Source organism: Theropithecus gelada, chromosome 12 (assembly GCF_003255815.1).
Source record: "Theropithecus gelada isolate Dixy chromosome 12, Tgel_1.0, whole genome shotgun sequence".
NCBI classification, from domain to species: Eukaryota; Metazoa; Chordata; class Mammalia; order Primates; family Cercopithecidae; genus Theropithecus; species Theropithecus gelada.
This window is the reverse complement of record NC_037680.1, coordinates 25,404,149-25,412,717: the sequence shown is the minus strand read 5'-3', so window position 1 is coordinate 25,412,717 and position 8,569 is coordinate 25,404,149. Positions and strand designations below refer to the sequence as shown.

Below are 8,569 nucleotides of genomic sequence, written 5' to 3'. Positions count from 1 at the left end.
TTTAAAGGACCCGTGTCTGGTTTGCAGGAAGCGAAAAGTGATGGAACTAAAATGAACTGAAATGATTCAGATGTCAAATGAGAATCTGTTCCAAAATTAAGATTTATTGAAACAATAATGTCTCTGCCAATGCACTGTATTGGTGGGACATAGAAATTTTATGTTTTGGAGAAACAGCCAGAGGAAAACTAGCTGAAACTGCAGACAGTGTGACTCATTCATAACTTCACATTTTCTGGTTTTCTCTTGATGTCCTGTCCTAAGTAGTGCTAGGAGATGCATCTTCTTCCATTTTACCACCAATTAATTGGAAAAAAGTTCATTCTGTACTATGTGATTCTTCTGTTTACCTTTTTCCTAAGGGAGGAGGATCTTACAGGAATGTATCTGGCCTAAATATAAAGAAGAAGCTGGGGCAAAAGGTTTATTTTACTCACATTTCAACTTATAGGCAAAACTGAAATAGATCGTCTAAGGCAGTTGTGGTTCATACGTAAAATAACTGATCCAATATTTTTTTAAAAATTGGCTTTTAGTGGGTGCAAGGATGTGGAGCCATGGAAAATAATCATTCACAGAACTCCTGACAGTTTTAATCACAGGATTCTCTGCAATGACTGGAAGAAATTGCAGGGTCACTTGTTCAGGGACAATTCAGAAACTGATGTAACATCACAGGATAACTTACATGGAACTGAACCACAACAAATAGATCATCGTTGAATTGACTTATTTGTTCTAAACAGGCATATGTGCATGCATCTACAAAAAATTGCATATTGTGGGATGAATCAAGTTTCTTTTCACTTTCTTCAAACATCTTACTGGTTTACCTATTAAACAAGAAATTTCCGTAGTAAAATAAACCTGGTATTGTTTTTCGTCTAAGAGTCTGTGAAACTGAAGTTGAATTTAGACCATATATATTATAAGACAAAGAGATCAATCATTTCATACTAATCCATATGTAACTCTAAACCAAATCGCTGCAAAATAAATTGGCAACTACCATATACTTTCTAATATGCTGCCTGCTATGGAGCTAAGATAAACTAAACCAGGGATTTAATTACAAATGAAAGCCAGAAGAATCTGAAAGAAGTAAGAGACGGGATAAGAATTTATTGTAATAATACACTGAAAGCCTCTATCTTTTTTTATTTCTTCTTTCCTAAACTCTCACCTTTAGATACTAGTTTCTGAAAGTTTACCTCAAAATCCCAAAATGTCACTGAGAGAATTAATGTAAAATATCTTCTGAGATTATTTAAAACATCCCATATGAATGTAAACAAAAAACAGGAAGTATTTTCATGCTCTAATTTCATCTATGGCCCAGCCATTCAATGATTATAAAGATAGTTTTCTCTCTTGCTTGCAAAATACCTGTCCTCTCTAACCTAGGTGGTACCTATGTGCACAAGAAAAAGAGCAGATTTTCCATAAGACACTTAATAAAAATAAAAGTCTATTATGATCACACTATTAATGACAGTCTTTTAGAACTGTGCAGTGCCCAACCTCAAAAACAATATATGCATATGGCTGTTTTAAACTTTAATTTTCTACGCCTCAGGTTTTCCTTGAAGAGCTTTCATATCTCTCCATACTATCTTAACAGTAAAGAAACACACATTCACATCTAGACATGCATCCTGAAAATAAAACTCTCTTAAAAAGTGATGGCTTATCAGGACATCCACCACATTTCTCACTGGTTACAGTGTTTAAAACCAGATTTTATTCCACTGTCATTGGAAAGCATCATACTAATTTGGTAAACTAGTGTGATATGTGTAGTGATCAATATACTACATTTCATTTTAAGACGATAATCTAATAATGCATTTAGAGTTTTTTATATGCATGCCACATTCTCAGATTCTTAGGGAGAAGCAATTCCTGTCAATTCTCAATATAGACTAATGCCAAGTAACATATAAGAAACAGACTTGGAATATTTTCCTGGCAAAATAAGTCTAAAAAACTAAGAACTTTGTGTTCTAGGACTTTTAGAATAATTCCACAGCAAGATCTGCTGTTACAATGAATTTGTGAAAACTAGAGCAACTTACACATATTTTGCTATATTGAAATATCAAGAAACAGATATGCATTTCATATGTATAAAAGCATAGATTGCTCTATGCGTTAATCATGACCATTTGTGTGCATTTTTTATTTTTATTACCTAGGCTCGGAGCAATCTTTGCAAAACAGACTCATAACAAACATGTAAAAATGGAATAAAAAGCACATTCCCCATAAAGTGCTTGCACAGCACAGAAATGTAAAATTTTGGCATCCAGTCAGTTTTGTGTGGTATAAAAAACTTCTTATATTTAAATCCTCTGTATTTTACCAGTCTTTTTATGTAAAACTTAAAGTAGAATTGACTGTTTATCCCGGGTGATTAGGCCACGTGACGCCTTCCAGGTTGGGGAGCTCTCACTTCACTCTGTTTTCTATCAGCACTCCTCGACTACTGGCATGTGGGGCCAATTTGTTCCTTCTGCAGAGAAAGAAGAAGGGGTTTGGATTTAATTTTAAGCTTTGACATAAGGTTTAATTTGCTAAAAAGGGGAGGTATGCCATTGTAAATCTTGGAGGAGACACTAAGGTTGTGAGAGTTGTCAGCCCAATCTGTTTCAAGCACTGTTCGAGGTGTTTGTGAAATAAATTGTATTTCTTTCCAGACTCCACTCACCTAATTGAATGGATGCTTGGTTGCAAATACAATTCTATTCCTTATTTTGATCAACTATTTTTTTTGAGAGAAGTATGATAGATTATAGAAAGTTTTCATATGAAATATGGGTTTATAGTAGACATGAAGATTAGATAATGTGCTATGAGTACGAAATTCATGCCAGGACAATAGTCACCTTATGTTTTAATATCTCAATACAAATAGAGGAGAAAGAAATACAATTAGTTGCAATGGGATAACTCAATAAAGAAATATAGGAGATTCTTAACCAAGAAGATTGTTTAGCATTGAGTGACGTTCATGTGGGAAGCTGGACAATCTTTGTTTTTTATGTATATAATTTTTAATTAAGATAGACTCACATTAACCTATAAGGTTTTGTTTGTTTGTTTGTTTGTTTTGAGAATAAGTCTTACTCTGTAGCCCAGGCTGGAGTGCAGTGGTGGGATCTCAGCTTACCACAACCTCCACCTCCCAGGTTCAAGAGATTCTCCTACCTCAGCCTCCCGAGTAGCTGGGATTACAGGTGCGTGCCACAGCACCCAGCTAATTGTTTGTATTTTTAATAGGGACGGGGTTTCACCATGTTGGCCAGGCTGGTCTTGAACTCCTGACCTCAGGTAATCTGCACACCTCCGCCTCCCAATGTGTTAGGATTACAGGCATGAGCCACCATACCCAGCCGACCTGTAAGTTTTACTTGGGAAGATTATTGATAAGAAATGAAGGAATGGGGCTAATTTTACCCTTGGTGCTGCACTGCGTTCTCCATCCCAGAGACATTTGTAAGTGTGAGGGACTTCTGGATCTTATGATGACTGAAGGGGATGCTGCATCACATACTGAATGGGAACCATAGATAGAAAGTTCTGCAATGCACAGGACATATCTGTACTGTGTTGTACCATTTCTGACATTCCTAATATGCCAATAACTCAGTCAGAAAAAATACTTAAATATCTCTTTACTTACTCCTAGAATGGTATACATGTGTGTGCCTATGTGTGTCAGATATGTTGTACATGTATTTAATATTAGAGAAGCAACATAGTCTGGCATTGAAGATCACTGATTTTGGAGCTATCCTAAGCTTGTAATCCAGCTTAGACATTTGTTATTTTCTGCGATTTTGAAAAAGATGCATAAGGTCTCTGTGCTTCAGTTGCCCATCTGTAAACTTGGGAGAGTAATAGTACTTTATTCTTGCATTTTCTTGAGCCTTAAATAATTTAAGATAAATCAGATACATATTAGTTGGGGTTCACCTGAGAAATAGAACCAATGACTACATAGAGAGATATATACAGAAGATGTATTATAACAATTGTTTCACATGATTATGGAAACTGAGAGATACCAAAGTCTGCTGTCTGCAAACTAGAGAACTGGGAAAGCCAGTGGTGTAGTTCAGTGTAAGTTTAAAGGCCAGAGGACCAGGGGAGTTGATGGTGTGGCTCTCAAATTTGAAGGCCTGGGAACTGTGATGGGTTTCTGATTGGTATAAATCCCAGAGTCTGAAGGTCTGAAGACTGGGAGCTATAACATAAGAGAGCAGGAGAAGATGGATGTCTCAGCTCAGTAAGAGAGAGCAAATTACCCTTCCTCAGACTCTTTGCTTTATTTAAGCTGTTAACACATGGCATGATACTCAACCACATTGATGGGGGCAATCTTTACTCAGTCGACCAATTCGAATGTTCATCTCATCTGGAAACACCCTCACAGACACATCCAAAAATAATGTGTTACCAGTTATCTGTGTCTCCCCTGCCCAGTCATGCTGACACATAAAATTAACCATCCAAAGGTGATTCTAAAGAACACTGCAGCAAAACAAAGCAAAATGAAATATAATAATACGTAATAACAAATCTGTATTTTTGATGTATGGTTTAAATGTTACTAAATATTATTAACTAATGTTTCTTGTGTGACTTTAGACCAACTTTCTACGAGAAACTTTCTATAATATAATTATATTACAATTCTATAACATAATTTTTCTTGTAAATGAGCACTGATAAAGGAAAAAATATTTTTAAGACTATCAATAGAGTCTTATGGATGCTACTAAATTCCTGAGAATCCTTTCAATGCAAGCATTGAATGTTTGTATAAAACTTTCCTGTTCTCAAATATGTGCTAGATATCATGAGGGTACTGGTGAAGCATGTGGCGTCGGATCAATCTTTGAGGAGCCTGGGTTTTAATCAGGAAGAAGGCAAGACTGACACGTGTACAGTTGTTCATCAGACAAATACCTGTAACATCTCCACTGCTCCGCAGGATCGGATGTTGCAGTAAATAAAACAGGCTACACAAGTCATGATGTCGGTGTTCTAAGGGTTTGAGAGAGTGAAGAATAAAATGAAATGTTTAATAGCAGATAGGATAAAGGTGATAGAGAAAAATAAACCTCTGCAGGTTGCTAGAGAGAGACGGGCTGAGAGTTTTCCAATTTTAAATAAGATGTTCAGAATTTTACATTTGAAGAAAGACCTGATGGAGGCAAGGAAGCCAACAGCAAGTAAAAGATTCCAAGAAGAATAGAAAATAGCACCCAGAAGCCCAAGAGCTAGAACTAGGCAGGTAAATTCAAGGAAAAGCAAGGAAGCCAATATAGCTAGAAGTGAGTGAGTGGAGGGAAGCTTGGGTGGGAGATGAGTCAGACATAAAAGACCTGGATCACACAGGCGATTTGGACATTTAAGGACTTTGGCTTTTACTGAGTGAATTAGGAAGCCACTGGAGGGTGCTGGAAAGAGGCGTGATCTGATGATGTGATCTGACTTCACAGTTGTATAAGGATAACATGGCCTGTTGTGTTGAGCACAACCTTCCTGCCCCACCACCCCTCACCAACCACCCCAGGACTTTAGGAAACACAGAGATCAATGTGGAGATGAAGATGATGGTAGCTGTGGCCATAGAGAGACATGGTGAAATTCTGGATATATTATTATGCACGAGCCAACAGGATTTGCTGCTGAATTTATTGTTGAATGTAAAAATGAAGTCAAAGATGACCACAATCTTGTTAAGCCTGAGCAACTGGGAAGAGGATTTATAATCAACTGAGATGGGAAAATCTCAAGGAGCAGTTTTTCAGAGGGATAGCATTAAGAATTTGAACCTGGGCATGCTAAGCTTTTTTTTTTTTTTTTTTTTTCTTCTTGAGACGGAGTCTCCCTCTGTCGCCCAGGCTGGAGTGCAGTGGCTGGAGCTCAGCTCACTGCAAGCTCCGCCTCCCGGGTTTACACCATTCTCCTGCCTCAACCTCCCGAGTAGCTGGGACTACAGGCGCCCGCCACCTCGCCCAGCTAGTTTTTTGTGTTTTTTTTTTTTTTTTTAGTAGAGATGGAGTTTCACTGTGTTAGCCAGGATGGTCTCGATCTCCTGACCTCGTGATCCGCCCGTCTTGGCCTCCCAAAGTGCTGGGATTACAGGCTTGAGCCACCGCGCCCCCAAAGGTCGATTCTGTTAGCCTCCTCGTCGGGGAATCGAACCCCGGTCTCCCGCGTGACAGGCGGGGATACTCACCACTATACTAACGAGGACAAGCCATGCGAAGTTTTAACTGCATATTCGGCATTCAAAGTGAACATGTCAAGTAGACAAGTGCATGTATTCCAGTAGGCTGGAATTTAAATCAAGACTAGTTTCCATGGCTGTGTAGTTTTTTTCTAATGACGTTAATCCACATGGGTGCAACATGTTTTGTTTATCTATTGGTACTTAACAAACTATTTCAATACCTAATGCCTTAAAACTACAATAATAATTTATTTTGTTCATGGACCCGACATTTTGAGCAGGGCTCATAAACTATTATTCATCTCTGCTTCATAAAACATCACATATATCTATATATACACACATCTATATATACACACGTACATACGCACACACATCTATCTATCTATCTATCTATCTATCTATCTATCTATCTATCTATCAACTAATCATTGAGAGACAGAGAGAAAGAGAGAGGTACAGTGTTGCCACTACTTATTTTATTTTATGGGAAATACCTTCTTGTAGAAGAAAAAGAAAGAGGCTGTGAGAGTAATCAGAGGAGAAAAAGACCGCTTGAAGAATCTTGTAACAGGAAAGAACGTAGCACATTGGAGGAACTAAAGGGGGACCAAAGGCTGAAAGCAGGAGGCACTGGAAATCGTGTTTCTAAAAGAAGCCAAAGCGATTTGTAACGTAAAGATTCTTCAGGGTCTTATAGAGTAAATTAACTATTTAGTTTATATCTTTAGAGAAAGGGGAAGAAATTGAAGTGTTTTAATTAATGGGTTAATAGGATAATACGTGTACTCAGTTAATATTTGTGAAAAAATAATGTAATGAAAGAAAATAAAAACATAAGAATAGCAATGTTAATTGAAAATAGAAAACTTCATCAATAAAATGGTATTTCTATGTGAGTATTAGTTATACCCTACTTAATTATATCTTATAGCTGGACATGTACCAACAGTGTGTAAAGTTGAAATTTGCTATTTCTCTAGAATTTTGAATATGTCACTCTCTGTGTAACACTGGGGCACCAAGGTGTCCAGCATGAATAAAAATAGTCATTCATGTCAGTTCTTGAAAATTTTGCTGAAAAAGAATGCCTGGACAGACAAATGTGTGGATAACATATAGGCATGGCATACTTTTGGAATTTCTAAGCATTTTTCTTTACATATTAGGACAAAGTTGTTGGGACCAAAACAAAACAAATTCATTAACCACTATCACTAAAAATAAAATAAAATAAAATAAACAAACACAAAAAATCCCATATGAAGATGGAGTACACATTTTAGTGCATATTGGGTTGAGAATAGTTGGCCTTGGGTATACATAAAAATAGGATTTAACATTTATTGAGTGCTTACTCTGTGCCAGGTAGAGATCTACAACTTCTCACGGATTTGATTATGTAATTCTCCCAGCAACCCTAGGAGGTAGGAACTAGTACATTCTCTTTTCTTTGCATATGAAAAAACTGAGACCCAGAAATGTTTACTTTGTTTCCCCAGTCACGCAGTTAATAGTAAATCCTGCATTCAGGAGTTGAACCAGGATAGGCTAACTGTCCAGTGCCACTTGTAATCACACATGAGCCATCTAACACTCATTCACACAATGTAGATTTACTGCCCATCTACCTTTTTCCGGCCCTAGCAGGGGAACTACAGCTTTCTAGAGGACAAAATACCTTTTCTCAAGAATCTTACCATGATTCTTCATCTTGATTCCTGTAGACATCAGTAATTTACCTTTAACTGTTTTACTATATGCTATGAATTATGGTAACACTGTGATTTTAATTTAAGTAGCAGATTTTAGTGTCTTAAAAGATATTTACAAATATATTCTGCTTGATAATGCAATTGACTGAGAAAGGTTGTAGTGCTTTGTCTCAGCTGTTAGACTGCTTAAATATATATCCTTTACTTTTCCAGACTCTAGAGAAACATCAAATTAATTTAAAGTGTGTTTCATTTTGTTCAGTTGCTCTGAAACTCTCTCCTTGCTGTTAGTAATAATAATCATTCTTTCTTAGCTCTCTGATCAGATAGTAAATTTCACCAGTTGATCAAACTGGCCCAATGGGATAAAACAGAAATCTTAGTTACGTTTATATTACTTAAAGTCCTACTATAAAGCAGGGCTTCTTTTCACTCTTTTACTTTATGCTGTGTGTGAAATTATGTCTTGCATGCACCATTGTTATAGAATGCATCAGAAAAAATGAGAAGCCACAGCCCCGGTGACCGTATCTTGCATGCTGATATTGTTATCGTAGGCTTTCAATGTATTTCCAATATTTTAAACATTGAAAACATTTCAGTGCAAAGA

The 8,569-nt window shown here is 36.8% G+C and overlaps 1 non-coding gene across 1 annotated transcript; it reads right to left on the bottom strand.

Annotated features, from left to right (window-relative positions):
* Positions 1-6,195: 6,195 nt before the first annotated feature.
* TRNAD-GUC lies at positions 6,196-6,267 on the bottom strand. Its single transcript has one exon. It is a non-coding gene; the product is annotated as a tRNA-Asp (tRNA).
* Between the last annotated feature and the right edge of the window lie 2,302 nt (positions 6,268-8,569).